Below are 17,337 nucleotides of genomic sequence, written 5' to 3' on the forward strand. Positions count from 1 at the left end.
TTCTAGATTTATTCCTTTACTTTTGATTGCCTCTCTACCTACAATGGAAGGTAAGCTCTAGAAGAACAGACTTTGTTTTCTGCTGAGTCCCCAGAGCCCAACACATAGTAGGTGCTCAATTAATATTTGCCGAATTGATGAATGTGTGTGGCCTCTGTATGAAATGATAGGGAAGAGCCTGCATAGCTGTTCCAGGTGATTCCAGCCCTGATGGCTCACTGTCCAGTATTTATTGTATCCAAGCCAAGGTGATGAGCAGTGAAGAGGGAAATCAGGTGGCCTTTTAGGGACCCACCCCCTTCATATATGCACCTTCAAGACCAGATCTGTCTCATCTGTGGCAGTGACATACCTGGCTTTACACTGCCTCATGCAGAGTTGCACTGTTGTCTGGAATTCTCATGGCAGCTTTGCAATATGATTAATTTTGCTCACATAGATAATGTATCGATCATAGATAAAGATCACTCATTTTTTTTTTACTAATGTTTTGTGTTTAGTATACTACCACAAACTGAAAGTTAGAGATGTAATATCTGCTTGTTCCCAGACTATGAAAGCAAAAACACAAAGTCTGCTAGCACTGAATCACTCTTAGCCACCTGATCTCTCCCTGCCTTCACCCTCCTGTCCTGATTCCGTTCCTGTAAAGTATGGTAGCTTAGTGGAGGGCAAAGTTGTACTGGGGGTCTGGGTTTCCAGTCCCAACACCACCCTTTATTCACTGTGAGATCTTGAGCACTTACCCTCCTTCCCTGACCCTCAGTATCCTTCTCTGTAAAATGGGCCTTGACAACAGGTACTCAGTACTATGTGCTGAATGAAAGATGGCAAAATGGGACACTGAGGAAGAATGGTAGCCCATGGTGAACCCTCAGTAGCGCTAGTGCCTCCCATGCACACTGATTTTCACAACTGTGATGTAAACTTACTTTGGCTTTGGTCAACCTTTGGGATAGACAAGCCAGCTAAACACGGAGACAAGGCCTTTTGGAATCGGTACTGCATAAGGCTTTCATAGAGGTCCTACTATTTGCATGTTGTGATTAGTTGTGTCTGACTCTGCGATCCCATGGACTGCAGCATGCCAGGCTTCCTTGTCCTTCATTATCTCCTGGAATTTGCTCAAACTTGTGTCCATTAAGTTGGTGATGCCATCCATCCATCTCATCCTCTGTCACCCCCTTCTCCTCTTGCCCTCAGTGTTTCCCAGCATCAGGGTCTTTTCCAGTGAGTTGGCTCTTCACATCAGGTGCCAAAGTATTAGAGCTTCAGCTTCAGCATTAGTCCTTCCAATGAATATCTAGGGTTGATTTCCTTTAGGATGGACTGGCTTGACCTCCTCGCAGTTCAAGGGACTCTCAAGAGTCTTCTCTGTTTGCATGGCAGGGTGGAAGATTCTGGGACAGGCAGGCAGGCAGTGAAAGGCATGGTTCTGCTCCAGTTAGTTTCCCAGGGCTGCTGTAACAAATGCCACAAGCTTGGTGGCTTTGAACAACAAAATTTTCTTCTTGAATAATTCTAGAGGTCAAAAAATCAAGGTGTTAGTTAGCAGGGCTGCACTCCCTTTGAAGGTTCTGAGGGAAGATCCCTTCTTTGCTGCTTCCAGCTTCCTGTGACTCCTGATAACACTTGGCTTGGGGCAGCATCTCTCTAATCTCTGCTTCCATCCCTGCCTGCCTTCCATCCCTCCCCGCTAGGTATTTCTTTGTCTCACGTCACCCTCTCCTTTCTAAGTCACTAGTCATTGGATTTAGGGCTGACCCTAAATCCACAATGAGATCCTTAATTTAGTTTTACCCACAAAACCCCTATTTCTAATAGGGTCATATTCCCAAACACTAGGGGTTGGACATATCTTTTGGGGGCAGGGGGACACAGTTTGATCTAATACAGTTTCTTCAAGAATTTCAGATTAGGCAAAGGGACAGAATACACACAGCTGAGCAACCAGAGTTTCAAGTAAAGAGTAAAACACACCCTTCTGGGAGATAGGTAGGGGTTTGATTCATTCATTCTTTGATCCAGTAACACTGCTGAACCCCTGCTAAGCTGGGTGCAAGGAAGTAGAAATGATAAGGTGACCACCAACTGGTGGGGAGGGTGGTGGTAGTGGTGAGAGGGTGTGTGTGGGGGATGGGTAACAGGTAGAGAGTAACAGGTGTTTCCAACTCAGCATGGTAGGGCTTGGAGGAGGTGGACCCTGAAGCTGTGGGGGCTTGGCAGAAAGTCTGGAGATCTGGAGAGCTCTGGAGGCATGGTGGTCAGAGAAGTCTTCCTGGAGGAGGAGGGGTAGTATCTCACAGGAGACCTGAAAGATGAGGTAGTAGGAAGCAGCCATGCCCAAAGAGGGAGGAGTTCTAGGTAGAAGAAAAGGAATCCACAGGAAGCCCTGTGGGCTGAAGAGGCAGGCAAGGGGTCAGATTGGACAGGGTACTGTAAGCCATCCAGAGGGTAATGGAGAGATAGACATATCTGCCTATTAAAAATAAAAATTAGAGAAAGACTGTAATGGAAAGTACTTTGTAGTAGATCCTAAATTTATATTTATCATGTCATTTTTTTTTAAGAAGTATAACATATATGCAGAAAAGTGCACAAGTTACGAGTGTAACTTGATGAATAAGTGCATAGCCCTGTGTGTACACCACCTAGGTTGTTGGATTGTCAGAGAAGAGGCAGAATAGAGAAGAGTTCAAGATGGGTCAATGACTCAGAATTCCTCTTCTTTGTCCTATGGAGAAATGACCCCCATAACAGGAAGAAGCAGGGATCTGGATGAGGAAGACTCCATTTTGAGCACCGTATCTGGTATTCCCCTGTTGTGTGATCTCAGGCAAGTGGCTATACTTCTCTTATCCTTGGTTTTACCATCTGTGGAATGGGCTAACAGAGGAATGGGCTAACAGTGTCTGCCTCACCAAGATGGTGTGAAGGTGAAACAGCACAAAGTTAAGGAAAGTTCTCTATGTTATGCAAAATATGATTCTCAGATTTGAATATGTCTCAGATCTGGATTTCTTCCCTTTATTGTCTTCCTTCTCCTCCTGACAATGTTTCAGATAAATGAGGAGGGGGATAGGGGGAGAGTTACTCTTTTTGCAGCACTTTTTTTGTTTGTTTCCCATTCCAAAATATCTATTCCAGATCTGGACTGTCAATCCTGTGCCCTTCTTTATCTTCACCCTTCTTGCTCGCTATAGTCCCTCTCACCCAACTAGGCTCAAAGAGGCAGAGGGAAGAAGGAGGGGATTAGGGCCATGGCAAGAAGTTTGAGGATAAAGATAAATCCAGTGCTCCTTTCCCAGCCTTCACTGAGGACCTGCTGTCTCTAGCTCTGCCAGGGCATTTGGGATCATGGGTGGGAGGTGGGGAGATGTGGAAGGGAGATGAGGACGATCACACTCAGATCGTCTCCTGGCTCATTTGATGAGGTAAAATGGAAACAGGTCCTTAACAGTAAAATCAGTTAAGGTCAAGATCTTACTGTAAAGAGGCAAAAAGCCCCTAAGGAGCTGAGAAACAGGAAAAAGGTAAAACACCATAAAGAAGGTGAGTCCAGCACTGGACCCTCCCTCTCTCCTCCCTTTTCAGATTCTTGGCATTTCTGCAATAAATACCTTTAAGCATCTGTTGCATATCAGACCATTCTTTTACATACATGGTCTTATACAATCCTTGAAACAAGACCAAAAGCTAAGAATTGTGAATACGGTGTTTCAGATGAAGGGGACTGAGATGCCTAGAGACGTGCTCAAGATCATACCACTATTAAAAGAAGGAAACAGCTCGGAACCCCCATTCACCCAGCTCCAAAGCATCTGCTTTTTCCATTCTGCTCTACTATTTCCCTGAATGTACGTGGAAGGGTGCCATGAGCTTTATCTGGCTGCATCACATTGCATGCATTTTTAGTATTTGTGAGCACATGTCAACAGGCATGTTGACGTGCCTGCTAGGTGAGTCGTAATGATTGCATTTTGAGTGCTAACTGCATTTTTTGCTGGCAAAGCCTGCCTCAAGGAAAACAGGAAAGGGAGCACACAAGCCCACTGCGCAGGAGGCCAGGCACATGGTGAGGCTAGTCCTTGAACACGCCAATGGGAAGTGGCTCTGGGGGCCCCAGTGGAAGTTTACTTTGCTGGGGCAGGAGGTGGGGTTTGGGGTGGGGTGGGAAGCTGAGTTGTTCCATGACTATTCTATTTCCAGAGCACAGTTCATTTCCCATTCTTTTTTTTTTTTTAAGGAGCTAATATTTGTTTGGCACTCATTAGGGGCCAGGTGGGCATCCCTGGAGGCTCAGATGGTAAAGAACCCTCCTGCAATGCAGGAGACCTGGGTTTGATCCCTGGGTTGGGAAGATCCCCTGGAGAAGGGAATGGCTACCCACTCCAGTATTCTTGCTTGGAGAATTCCATGGACAGAGGAGCCTGGAGGGCTACAGTCAATGGGGTCGCAAAGAGTTGGACATGACTGAGCAACTAACATTTCACATTTCTGGGCTAGGCATGGTACTGGGCACTTTACATCTGTGATATCATTGGACTCCCACAAACCCTGCCAAGGGCCTCCATTAGTGCCCTGTGTGGCCCAGGAGACAAATTCAGGAAGTTGGGGCCATCTCCCCAAGATCACTCAGTTGGTGTGGAGCAGAGCAGGGGCTCCTGCCCAGTGCTGTCCAAACAGCAGGTTACACTGACATTTTAAGGTTATCAGCGGCACATTTTATTCTTCAATGAAGTTATAAATGATCTCTAATTCATGAACCAGGATGCTGGCATGCTGACTGCCCCTGCTCTTTCAGAGAAAGAAGTGCTTTATCTTTTCATTCTTGAGTAATTGGGCTATTTTGTCCTAGAGATATAAATCTTCACCCCAGGTCACTTAAGTGTGATGTCTGGAGGTACAACAATGGCCACCCTTGCTTGTTTGGCCCTTTCTCTGTCTTTTTCCCCTAAGGCACTGGCCTCCTTTAAAGACTGTTCCCTGCCATCACCATAGTTTTGTGGTTGCTGAGGCAGCATTAGCCATGACCAGGACCTGTGGCCTGGACAATCCTGTGGTCAGAGAGAGCTGGCGTGGCCAGGGTCCAAAAGGGACCTTTGAGATTTGTGATGGGCTCTAGTGGTCTTCCAAAGCCCCCAGCCCCACTCAGCAGTGCCCCTCATAGAAAGCAGATATCCTCAGTGTCACATTTGAACATTTAAGATAAGCATTTGGGCCACCAGCCCCCTTTTAGAGTAAATGACAATTTTGAATACCTGAACGATATTGATTAATACCTTAATGGTCTTCATATTTTGCACTGGGCACACAGATTAACCAGATCTTCCAGAAGCAAGATGAATAATAAAGATGAAAGTCCTTGAAATCCTAGAACCTTCAAATCTTTTTCAAGGCTCATAAAAGCAGAGAGCAGTGGGGAGGGAGAATGGGGTAGAAGGAGCTCTGAACACAGGCTGTGACAGGAAAAGCCTGGATTCCAGCTGTGTGATGTTGGGTACACTCCACTCACCTCTCTGAACCCCACTTTTCTTTTCTGCCATTTGGCAATGGCAATGCTGTCCCTTCCCTGCTCCCAGCTCCAGGTGCCTGCTGTGAGAATTAGAAAAGAATATGTTCCTGGAGGCAGGCATAGCAACCCACTCCAGTATTCTTGCCTGGAGAATCCCCATGGACAGAGGAACCTGGCAGGCTGTAGTCCATAGGGTTGCAAAGAGTTGGACACGACTGAGCAACTAAGCACAGCACAGCATGTTTATGGTTTGGGGGTAGGGTCCTAATATGGAGAGGGTGCTGAGACAAAAGTCAGGAGGCCTGAACTATCCTGTAGATCTTCCCTAGACTTTGTATCTCCATTTTCTGGGTCTCCGTTTCTGTAGAATGAAGGATTTAGAGTAAGTTTTATTTCCTCTGGGTTCCCCTTTGATCTAACATGCCATGATTCCTATCTCTAAGTGGAGGATTAACTCTTAAGAGATGAATGGAGCTTTAGTATTCAGCTGTTCAACAATCGTTTCATTAAAGGCCAACCATGTGTCAGGCATAGCGCTAGGTGATGAGTGTGTGTGTGTTAGTTGCTCAGTCATGTCTGACTCTTTGTGACCCCAAGGACTGTAGCCGGCCAGGCTCCTGTGTCCATGGGATTTTCCAGGCAAGAATACTGAAATGGGTTGCCATTCCCTTCTCCAGCAGATCTTCACAACCCAGGTATCGAACTAGGGTTTCCTGCATTGCAGGCAGACTCTTTACCATCTGAGCCACCAGGTAATGGGGATGGAGTGACAAACAAAACAGATACAGCCCCTCCCTTCTTGTCTAATATGAGATAGTTGGGGGAGCTTCCTCATCTCAGATAGTTGAAAAAGTGCCAGGGCTCCAAGGGGAACACTGTTAGCTGAAAGAGCAGCGTAATAGAGGTAGGAGATGGGCAGATAGTCATTGAATCAATAAATCAATGCAAGCACCTTAGTGAAGCTCTTGGGGTGGAGTCGAGGAGCAGCTCCTTGGAGTCAGGAAAGGCTGTGGGTGCTCCATCCAAAGGCGTGTGTAATTGCTAAATAGTTTGTTTGTTGAGACACCTGAGAACAGGAGGATCTGCTCCTACCTGCCTGGTTCCCAAGGGGGCCATTTACTGGGAACAAGGAACAAGGACAGCTTCCCATGCCCTGACTTTTCCCCAGAGGTGGAGCCAGTGCAGATGCTGCAACCCAAGGGAAAAGAGAGGAGTGGCCAGAGCAAAAAGGCAGCGTTAGGATGACATTTGGGTCAAGTCCAGAAGATCCCTTGAAGTTATGGAGTTTCATCTATATCCCTTTTGAAAGAGAACCTGGGTCCAGTTGGTGCCTAAAGCTACATGAGAGCTGGCTCTAGAGCCACGGTCAGGCGGCTGTCTGGGGAGATGGAAAAAAACCTGGGCTTAGGAGCTGGAGATTAACTTGGGTTTGAAGGCTGTGGAACTTTGAGCAAGTCACTTAACCTCTCTGAACAAGCTTCCTCATGTGTTAAGCAGACATCATAATGTTGTCCTCTCTAAGGTGTCATGAGATATAAGCTGTCTCAGGCACCTAAAATTGGTCCCTGTGACTAACTATAGGTTTGATGATTGGTATTCATAAATATTCCATTATCAGAACCCAGAATGTGTTTCTGTAAAATGTGGAGAGGCAGTGCTAAGAACAACTTCAATAAGACAACTTAGAAGGAGGTTGTATTATCTTCAATATAAGTAAAATAGTGAAACAAGATGGGACTTGGAAGAATTTATCTCTAGCTCAATTCACCCACTAACCAGCTATTTGACCTAAGATAGGTATTTTTGCCTTCTTTGAGACTTGGTTTTCTCCTCTGTTAAATGGAGATGGTCTTCATGCTCAACATTTTCTCATCCATCCATTAAATTTTTATTGAATGCCTGTTATGAGCCATGCCATTCTTGGTGCTGAGGACACCGTCCCTGACCCTAAGGAGCTCACCATCTAGTGGGAGAGACTGTTAAACAGGTACTTACAAGAGAGTGTAGTCAGGCTTAGTCCTGTTTGAGTGGACAAGGAGGGCTTCCTGGAGGAGGTGACATCTAGCTGAGAGCTGAAGGATAAATAGTATTTAACCATATAAAAGTAGGAAAGGAAGTGAGGAGCTGGGAAGGGCATTCCAGGAAGAAGGAATTGCATATGCAAAGGCCAGGAGATCAGTGGAAACAGCAGATGTGATAATGTGACTAGCTGAGTCTGCCTTTCCTCAGTGCGGACTCTAAAAAGGCAGTGGGAGACCACTGAGAGATTTTAAACAAGAGAATTGGAATAACATAGTTCACTTTCACTTTCAGGTATTGGAGAAGGAAATGGCAACCCACTCCAGTATTCTTGCCTGGAGAATCCCAGGGGCGGGAGAGCAGGGTGGGCTGCCGTCTATGGGGTCGCACAGAGTCGGACACGACTGAAGCGACTTAGCAGTAGCAGCAGCAGTCACATTTGCACTTTAGAAAGAGCACTCGGGATTGAACGCACATGTGTCAAGCTTTATTGTGGACACATAATCATTATTGGGATAAGCTGATTCTTTCCTCCTCCTTTCCCTGACCACAGAAGATGGCTCACAGGAGATGAAATCGCCCTGATGCGCATGCCTGGTGTAGGGTCTGGCACACAGCAGCCGTCCAGTTATAATCCCCCCTTTGAAAGAACAGTCCCTGAAAGCATGATCCCCAGCATGAAGTGCAGGTTGGGGCAAGAAGGCTGAGGGTGTGGCTGCTTGCATTTTCTGGCTGGTGTTCTGGTAGAGCCCACAGGATCTAGGTCAAAGGAAGTTCTCCAGACAGTTCAGTCTTAACCAGTCATCTGAGGTTTCAGGGAGGGCAGATGAAGGTCAGAATATCTCCCCTATTTCGGGAGACCTCTGCTCCCCAGGATCCTGGTCTTGAAAACTTACCAGACATGAGCCATCCTGTTAATTTGTCCAAGTCCGCTTCCTCATCTGTAAAATGGGTATGAAGTTACCTGCACTGTCAACCACAGTGGGGGTGGAGGATTGGTGGTGGTTGTGCAGACTGGAAGAAGTATGTGAACCACAAACAACAAAGTAATACAATAGATTCCACTCATTAATAGCTACCATGGGCCAGACCTTGTTCTATGAAGCTGGTGTTATCTTTATCCCTATTTTACAGATAAAGAAAGTGGAGTTATGCACTCCAGAAATTATGCAAATCATTCAGTGGCAGAAAGTAAGTGGCTGTAGCCAGAGACCTGATGTTTTAAACACGACACCCTAATACATCAACTGCTCCTTGAGCTCTCAGCATGGTGCAGGTACTCCAGAAATGAGTGCAGAGAGATGAAAGGAAGAAGGAAAAGAGCAGTGTTTGAAGCCTGAGAAAGTTTTTTCTAAAGCTTCCTGACCCCACCTCTAACCAACTCCGGGTCTTCTCCCAGACAAGCTCCAGGAAATGGTTCTTTGCCCCGTATTAAAATGATCTATTTGTTACCTGGCTGACTCACTAAGCTAGAACTGATGAGAGCAGGTTCTGTGTCTGGGTCATGGTGATCTCCCGGGCCTAGCACAGTGCCTGGCACTCAGTAAATATGTGTGAGTAAATTCTATTTGAAGGGGTTTTTGCCCAAGCTTTCCTCTCGGCCAAGAGGTCTAAAACTGAGGAGCCAGGCTTCTGAGAAAGTCCCCCAAAACCCTGGGCACATGAGGATGGAGGGCCAGTGGCCAGTGACAGTGTGCCACCCCCAGGGCAAGCCTGACACTGGACTCCCACACCCCCTCATTGCTGGATGGACCCAGGTGGCCGGGTAACTCATCCCATTCTGCTCACCTTCCCCTTAGGACCTGATGCTGGCCCGCCCTGCACAGAGCAAGGAGCCCAGGTGTCCCCTGAGGAACCCTAAGGGTTTGCTGGGTAGCCCTTGGTGCACAAGCCGGTGTACTGTGCCTGGTGGCTTGAGTTGGGTCTACCTGACTGATGGCTCGTCCACGAGTAGCCTGCGAACCAGAACGATCCTCAGGCACATTGAGCAACCGGCTTCCCTTTCTCGCCCGAGGCGGGAGCTGGGCCAGGGAAAGTGAAGAAACCTGTTCTGGGCCTCCGCTGGGGTGGGCGTGGGCGGGGCCCTGCCGGGAAAGGAGCCGCTGGACCAGTTTCCTTGGCTCCTGGACCGGATGCAGCCCCGTGACTAGGGCGGAGGCTGGAGAAATACGTGCCCTGGGCGCACCTGTGTGTCCTCTGGGCCAACACTGGCTTTGGCAATGATAAGACTAAGGGCTCTAGGTCAGCGGTCGCCGGGCGTGCGACTTCCGGCTGCTAAATTAGGCGAGCGGGCGCGGCAGCAGCGAATCAGCTGATAGGTAGAACTGGAAGAGGCTTTGGACATCCTGTAGGTAGGTAAAGAAAAAGGAGGGGAGGGGCGGCGCCCAGAAACAGCTAGGTCATCGCACCACTGTCTGTAGTTGCAAACGCGCCTTTTGCGCTTTATCCTTGCCCCCTGCCAGGGGCAGGAAGGTTGGATGGAAGGAACCAGGGACAGAACTGTATTGGAATTCAGTCCCATCTACCGGCTTTTGTGTTCTGGAGCAGTTAACTTCCCCTGCCTACCAGAGTACGGGATCCTGCTCAAAGCGTGGTGTGAGGAGTCATGAAACCGCATAGGAACGATGCCTAGCACCTGAGTAGTGGAGTAGTGGAGTTGCTCAGTCGTGTCCGACTCTTTGCGACCCATGGACTATTGCCTACCAGACTCCTCCGTCCATGGGATTTTCCAGGCAAGGGTACTGGAGTGGGTTGCCATTTCCTTCTCCAGGGGATCTTCCCGACCCAGGGCTCGAACCTGGGTCTCCCGCATTGTAGACAGACGCTTTACCGTCTGAGCCACGATAAAACGGGGTTCCCTTTCTGTTTGTTTCAGACCCAGGTCTCACTCCCAGCCCGGAAGGTGCGCCCCAGAGGCCACCCTAGGACCGTAGGATCTGGGTGGCAGGAGTCCTGGTTTGATAATAACTCCAGAATCAACCTCTTTGACAAGTTATCGGACAGGGCGGGACGTGTGGAAGGATTCCGAAGGCTGCCTTTAGGTCCTGTTTCTGTGATCCTAGGAGGGCATTCCAATGCGTTCTTTGATTCGCGTTATTTATTTATTCACAGATTCCTATCAGGAGAACCGCTTTGTACTGCCTCCCCCGGCGACGTTCCCGGCCCGCCAACGTTTCTTTCGTCCATACAAGGCCAGCTTCCACCCGCTGCTTTTGTGTAAATAAAGCCTGGCGTTCTGCCTGCAGGTTGCAGCCAGAAGCCGGCCGGTGGGGGAAGGGTTCGGAACCGGTACGACCGCCTCAGCCGGGCCGGGAGAGGCCGAGAGCCGGCCACGCTCAGCCGTCGCGCGGGGGCGGCACTCCGGGCCCCTCAGAACGAGCCGAGCGGAGAAACCTAGCACGTGAAAGTCCCCACCCACCTGCACCCTCTTCCGTGGGTCACCCCGCGCGTGACAGGCCCTTGACAAGTATCGTCCTGAATTCTCCCCGCGACCCTGGGAGTATCCTCTCCATTTTATAGACGAGAGACTGAGGCTCACCAAGTGTAAGTGGCTTGACCGAGGTGCCATAGGCGAAAAAAGTGGCAAACCAAGAAATTCTAACCGAGTATAGCTGGCTGCAAAACCACCCCACCGGTCACCAGCGAGACTGTAAAAGTCTTAAAGGAGAAGAAAAAAAAATACACGAATCAGATTAACAGATCGTAGGGAGTTGAAAGGGCCTTCCAGAGCTGCTGGTATTTCAAACAAGTGGACTCGAAGCACAGGAAAAGTAACAAGACTACTTTTCCTCGGTGACCAATCATATTCTTTTTTTTAAATTAAATATATATTTATTAAAATAGATTACGATGGAGAAGAATATAATTTTAAAATAATGATAGCTGAAAACAGAAGACTTAAATGTCAGGCTGTTTCCACCTCGCACACCTTTCGTTCGATTGCACACACATTCTTGACCTGAAGTACACAAACAGGCAAACTGAGGCCCGAAACCAGTCCCACTGAGAGCGAGAGGCGGAGTGGGAGGAGAACCGAGATTTCCGGGCTCTCGGCCTGGGGTGTTTTCGGCTGGGGGCGGGGGTCCTGTTTGTAAACAGGTGTCCTCGGATAGCCACTGCCGATTTTTGTCACTCCGCCAACCGAAGAAACGATTCTGAGTAATCGCGAGCAGTCAGCGCAGCTGGGGCTAAAAGCGAAAGGGACGCGCGCGCGACAGGCCCGGGAGGGCGACGGGTAAAGCGCGCAGGCGGGGCCGCAGCCGGGGTTCCCGCGGGGCGAGCGTGCGGTAGGCGTGCTCCGGGACAGTTCTCGACGGCCCCGCCCCGCGCAGGCGCGGACGCTGCAGGCCCCGCCCCTGCTCCCAGCCCTGGGGACCCATCCCGGACCTGAGAATCCCGGTCCCAAACCCCTCCTCCCAACAGGGGCTAAAAGGTGCAGGGGGCTTTTGATCAGCCCGTCCAGCTTCAGGTCCTGGGACCGGCGGCCCTGTCCTTGCCCGTGGAAACAGTCAGGTTCTTAGGCTTGACCTTAAATCCGCCCCTGGTATTTGCTAACACTAAGGTCTTAAGAAAATTACCTAAACTCTCTCTCAGTTTCTGCATCTGTAAAATGGGAGTTAGCGAGTCTTACCTCATGTAATTGCTGTGAGAAGTAAATGTGTACCTAGCTGTAAAGGTCTAGAACATTAAAAAGAAAAAAACAAATGCTGTTTTACTGTTATTGCTAGGCGGGCCTGGGTGGGACTCTCAGGCCAATTCAGAACTGGATGACCTGGGCAGATGGACTTTCTTAGTTCCCCCACCTGGAAAAGAGAGCTTCATTGCAATTGCCGTCACAGGGTGGGGATGAGGACAGACGGCCCTCCCCAGCATCTGGCAAGACTACACGCGGTTATGTTTGCAACTCTTATTATTTGCCATCATTGTCTTAAGCATTTTGCACTTATGAGTGCCTTTCATCCTACACAATTGCAGTATGACAGAGATATTACTATTTTCCATTTCACAAATAGGAAACTGAGACAGAGAGGTTAAATGATTATCTAAGGTCACTCAGCTACTAAGTAGGATTTGCACAGAGCGGCAAAATCTGGCTTCCTATTCCGTGTTCCTAACTCCCACCAGATGTAGGAGGCAGGGTCTGGGGATGCAGACAGGAATAATGATGGCACACAGCCATCTCCTCAACAAAGGGCAAGATCTCCTTTCTTAGTTTGCCCGCCTTCCTTGCGTATTCTTAAGCATTGTAGGCACTTGATCATGTTTTACATGTGCATTGTGTGCGCCTGGGACAGGGAGGTAATTGACATTGTGAATGTCCCTCTTCCCCTATTTTTGTGGTCTAGTTACAAGTCTTTACTTGGAGGGTGGACATTAGATGTTTTAGGTGATGGAGAACTTAGTGTCTAGTAGGTACTCCCGGTACCTGAGTTCCTCCTTCCCTGTACTTAGCGAATGCACTAAGGCTTAGACCTTTAAATAATAATGATTGCTTCTGCCTCTGAAAATTACTGTCTGTGCTGTGGGGTTCCCAGAACTGAGGATGAACTTACTGTATTTATCACTTAATCATTTCCAAAACAGCTTATGACTACGACATCTTTAATCAAAGGTGCAGAATTCTCCCTCTCCAAGCCTCCCTCTTTGGGGCGCCTGTGATAACTCTTGCTGTAAATGACTAAAGCTATTAAATATAGAATGTAGATCTTCCTGCGATGCAAGTTTAAGCTGTCGTTATATTCATTGCTTAAATGTTATGATCGTTTCAAGCTTGCCTTTTGCATATGAAGCCTTGAGTTAAATGTGGAAAGTAAGGGGGGAAAGTGCTTAACGGTTGGAAATAAAAGCATGCAGTGGATAGGTTTCCAGAGTAAAAAAAAAAAAAAAAAAAAGCTTTACATTTTAGAAGATTTGAATCCTGGTCTGGTTCCAGGCAGCATGCCCTGAATTCCCAGGCAGCATGCCCTAAATTCCCATCATCCAGCAATGCTGTATTCTGAGGGTTAAACCACCTTTAGACAATGCAATGAGCTGAACTGATGACAAAACATTAAACTGTGAGTTTCTCCTTGAACATGAGATAGCTGTGGAGAGGGTTCAGCAAATGGTAGACACTCAAGGGAAGCCTTTATGATTAGGGGCTGGGATGCAGAGAGACCACTGAATATTTTCCAGTCAACTGATTTTTATTGAATACCTACTATGTGCTAGATGCTTGTAAGTCCATTATTTCAAATTAATTGCAAAATGAACTTGTGAGGAAAACATCATGTTATCGAGGAAGAAATTGACACTCTAAAAAAGTTCGTTAACTTGCCTGTCTCACCAGGGAGTAAGTAGTATAATCTGAGTTGCAATTTGGGTCTAATCCTAAATTCAGCGGCCAATTCACTGCACCTCTCTTCTTTTTCCCATATGCCTGGCTGTCAGTCATCTTAGACCTGGAGGCAAGAATCAGAGGGGACTTTAAGTTGCCCTCAACCGGGGTTTCTCTGCCTCTTTATGAAATCCAGGTCACTGTAGATAAATGCAAAAGCCTTTTCTGAATGAGTTTCAAATTAAAAATACATATTATGATTCAAAACAAAGCAAAGGGACAGCATTTTCACTTTTTCAGGTTTTTTGTTTGTTCTTTTGCTTTGCAGCCATGCTCTGTGGCATTTGGGATCTTAGTTCCCCTACCAGGGATCCAACCTGTGTCCACACATCCCCCTGCTTTGGAAGCGCAGAGTCTTAAACACTGAACCGCCAGGGAAATCCCATCTTCAGTATTTTGTTTTTAAACCCAATAAGCCTCTTCAGAGCTTTGGGTTCTAGCTCCTCACCTCCACCCACCCCAGTGAGAGCTGCTCACACCTCTCACCTCCTGGTCAATTCCTTCCTGGGAAGTAAAGCCCAGAGAGGAATGAATTGCTAGTGACATGGTCAGCACCTGCACTCGGGTCTGACTGGCTGGCTCCCTTCATGTGTGGTGTCTTTTGTTTCAACACCCTGCTTGCCTCTCTGTTTGGTATCTCACCATGCCTTAGCTTAGGGTCCACACTTGAAACTAACTTGATCACCTGGAGTTCCAGAGTGTGTTATCCTTCCAGGCCTCATCCTCTGCCTGGAATGCTCTCAACCCCTTCCTCGCGCCTCCTGTTAGCCGGGTAAACACCTATGCATCAAGATGCAGCTGAAATGCAGCTTCCTTAGGAAGTTTTCTGTACTCCTACCTATATCCAAGTGAAGGGTCTGATTCTTCTTTCCTGCCTGCCTGTGTAGAACCATCTCCTAGCATTTGTTATACTTACATGTTATTGACAAGTCTCTCCCTCTCAATCACTTATGACCTCCCTCTGCATCCTCCTACCACCACTCCCCAAATTGTGGTGATTGAGATGAACCAGGTTTTCGCATTTTTTTTCAGCAGACTACCTGACATGTAGCAAACACTTGGTAAACGTGTGTGCAATAAATATATGCATACACACCCACATTGAATGTCACCATCAGATTATTTTTATAGCCTTAAATCTTTACCAAGGCTCTAAGCAATGAGGGAAAACTGTCCTCTGTTGAAGCAATGGGGAGCCACTACAGGTTTTTGAAGTAGAGAGCTCCTTGATCCACAGGTAACATAGAGACCTGCTCAGGCGATTGAAAATATCTCCCAGTTTCTAGGCCTTTACCTTTGTAATATTTTCCTGGAAAGACTTTATAAATAAGAGGAAGAGAGTTTGGGGAAGAGAGTTTATTCTCATTCATTCTTTGTTTATTAAAAAAAAAAATTGCCTGCTAACCCCCAGGTGCTGTTTTGGGCACTACTGATATAGCAGTGAGCACAGTAGACACAATATCTCCCCTCATGTTATTTCCATTCTCCTTGGGAAGAAAGACATAAACAAATAATAAATGTCTCAGTTCAGACTATGAAGAAAGAACAGGATCACAGAAGGTAGATGGAATGGAGGAAGGGCAGACTATTTTAGATGGGGGATCAGGAAAGGCTCTTTGAAGAAGTGGCATTTGCCAGGGCCTGGAATGCAGTGAGGGAGGAAGCTGGGTGAATATCTGGAGAAAGTATATTCTAGGCAGAGAAAGTAGCAAGTGCAAAGGTCCTAAGATGGGTGGGTTTGGGGGGGCAGGAGGGGTAGGTCCCAGGGGGTAGGTCCCAGGTTGTTTTCAATGGCAGCTGTTGGTGTCAGTTGCTAGTTTGGTAGGTGGGATAAAATCAACATGCAGTTTGTCCTGAGTTCAAGCCAGCTGTGGGTGGATGAATAAGAGAATGAATGAAGCATGGTCTATCAGCCAGAAAATTGGGCTGAATTTCTTCGTCAGATTTTTATAGCTTTCAGTCAACAACAAAATGAAGGCTTTGGAGCAAAGTATAAGAACAATATGATCTTTAAAATGAATTTAAATGACCAAAATAGAACAAAGTCAGAGTGAGTTTCTGAATGTAAAATAGATGGCATTTTAGTGTTATTCCTTAAAAAGCAATCTGCCAAACCCATCCCAACTTGAATGTACAAGTTGCTCCCACTGTAATTTTGGGGATAGCACTGAGATGCCACCTGCAGAGGGTAGCTTCAGCTTGGTCCTGCTGGGGGACTGTGGAGTGTGGGTTACACTTCAGTTACCCCCACCCAAGGCTTAAGGAGCTACAGCACTTGACCGTCCTCCCAAGAATAGCACTGGCTGTTGAAGTCATACCAGACCACACTAGTGGTCTTCCTCACACCACCAGCAAAGAGGAATCCCACTGGAATCTGGTCAGAACAATGACACTATCTGCTATGATAAAGCAGAATGAAAAAAGGTTGAGCTGGACATTCTTTGGCCTTAGCTCTGCCTCACGCATGCAGTACTCATTATGCTCTAACGGTTTTAGGACCCAAGACAGTTATAGGAGAGCCAAAGACCCGTGTTCTGAGGCACAGTTTGCAGCCCCTTGGTGTGCTTCCACTCAGCCCTGAGGGTGGATAAATACACGTTTTAATCCAAGAGGGCAGGGAAGCAGTGTGAAGGCAGAGGGACCTGAATTCAGATTCTGTTTTCATTTTTGACTCTGTGGAGTGCTGTGTGACTTTCAGCACTTTACTTAACGTCTCTGAGCTTCAGTTTTCTCTTCTAGAATGCTTAATAATCTCCAGGCCCAGACCTTTCCATTGTTTCTTGGGGTCCCCAACTGTGTGTCTATAATGTATCTGAAACAACATAAATGATAATTTATGTTTTTCAGGAACTAAATGAATTCTGGCTGGACTGTGCATAATTGATATTCTTGCATTGTAAGTCATTGTCTTTATTTGTTTTGTTGCTTGTAATTACAGGATCTTGATCAAGAAATTTGAAATATGTTGGCAGAGGAGTAGTGTTATACCTCCCTTTAGAATTGGAGGGAAACTTTAAAAAAGGGTGACGGAAGGGGAAATAAACTCAGGTTCATTTAAGATGCACTTATGTTGTAGGTGGGGTCCACTGTTGGATCAGTCTTTGCCTTCTGCAGACTTAAGAGTCAAGCAGACTTAAGAGTCTGTGAGAGTTGCCTTTTGATACCAAGATTTGGAGGTGGCAGTAATGGGGAAGCTAAGTGCTGTTGGAGGAGAGGGGACCTGAATGTCCAACACACTGGTGGGGCTTCTTAGGGACATGCCCACTCCCGAGTGATTGGCAAGCCTGCTAAGTTTGGTGCTGAATGAGTAAGTGGATGATTTGTTCCATGTCGTGTGATAGCAAGCGCCTGCTTTCTAGTCCTGGTTCCACTTCTTGGGGAAGTCCCCTACCCTCTCTGGATTCTGTTTCTTTTCACCATACAGTGG

General features: G+C 47.2%; 2 long non-coding RNA genes across 2 annotated transcripts in view; both read left to right on the plus strand.

Moving 5' to 3' along the window:
• Nucleotides 1–17,337, plus strand: part of LOC138441778 (uncharacterized) — a 94,364-nt gene that overhangs the window by 24,286 nt on the left and 52,741 nt on the right. The window lies entirely within an intron of this gene.
• Nucleotides 9,677–12,238, plus strand: LOC138441769 (uncharacterized). Its single transcript, XR_011257431.1, has 2 exons — nucleotides 9,677–9,885; nucleotides 10,646–12,238. It is a non-coding gene; the product is annotated as an uncharacterized lncRNA (long non-coding RNA).

This window comes from Ovis canadensis, chromosome 1, assembly GCF_042477335.2.
Source record: "Ovis canadensis isolate MfBH-ARS-UI-01 breed Bighorn chromosome 1, ARS-UI_OviCan_v2, whole genome shotgun sequence".
NCBI lineage: Eukaryota > Metazoa > Chordata > Mammalia > Artiodactyla > Bovidae > Ovis > Ovis canadensis.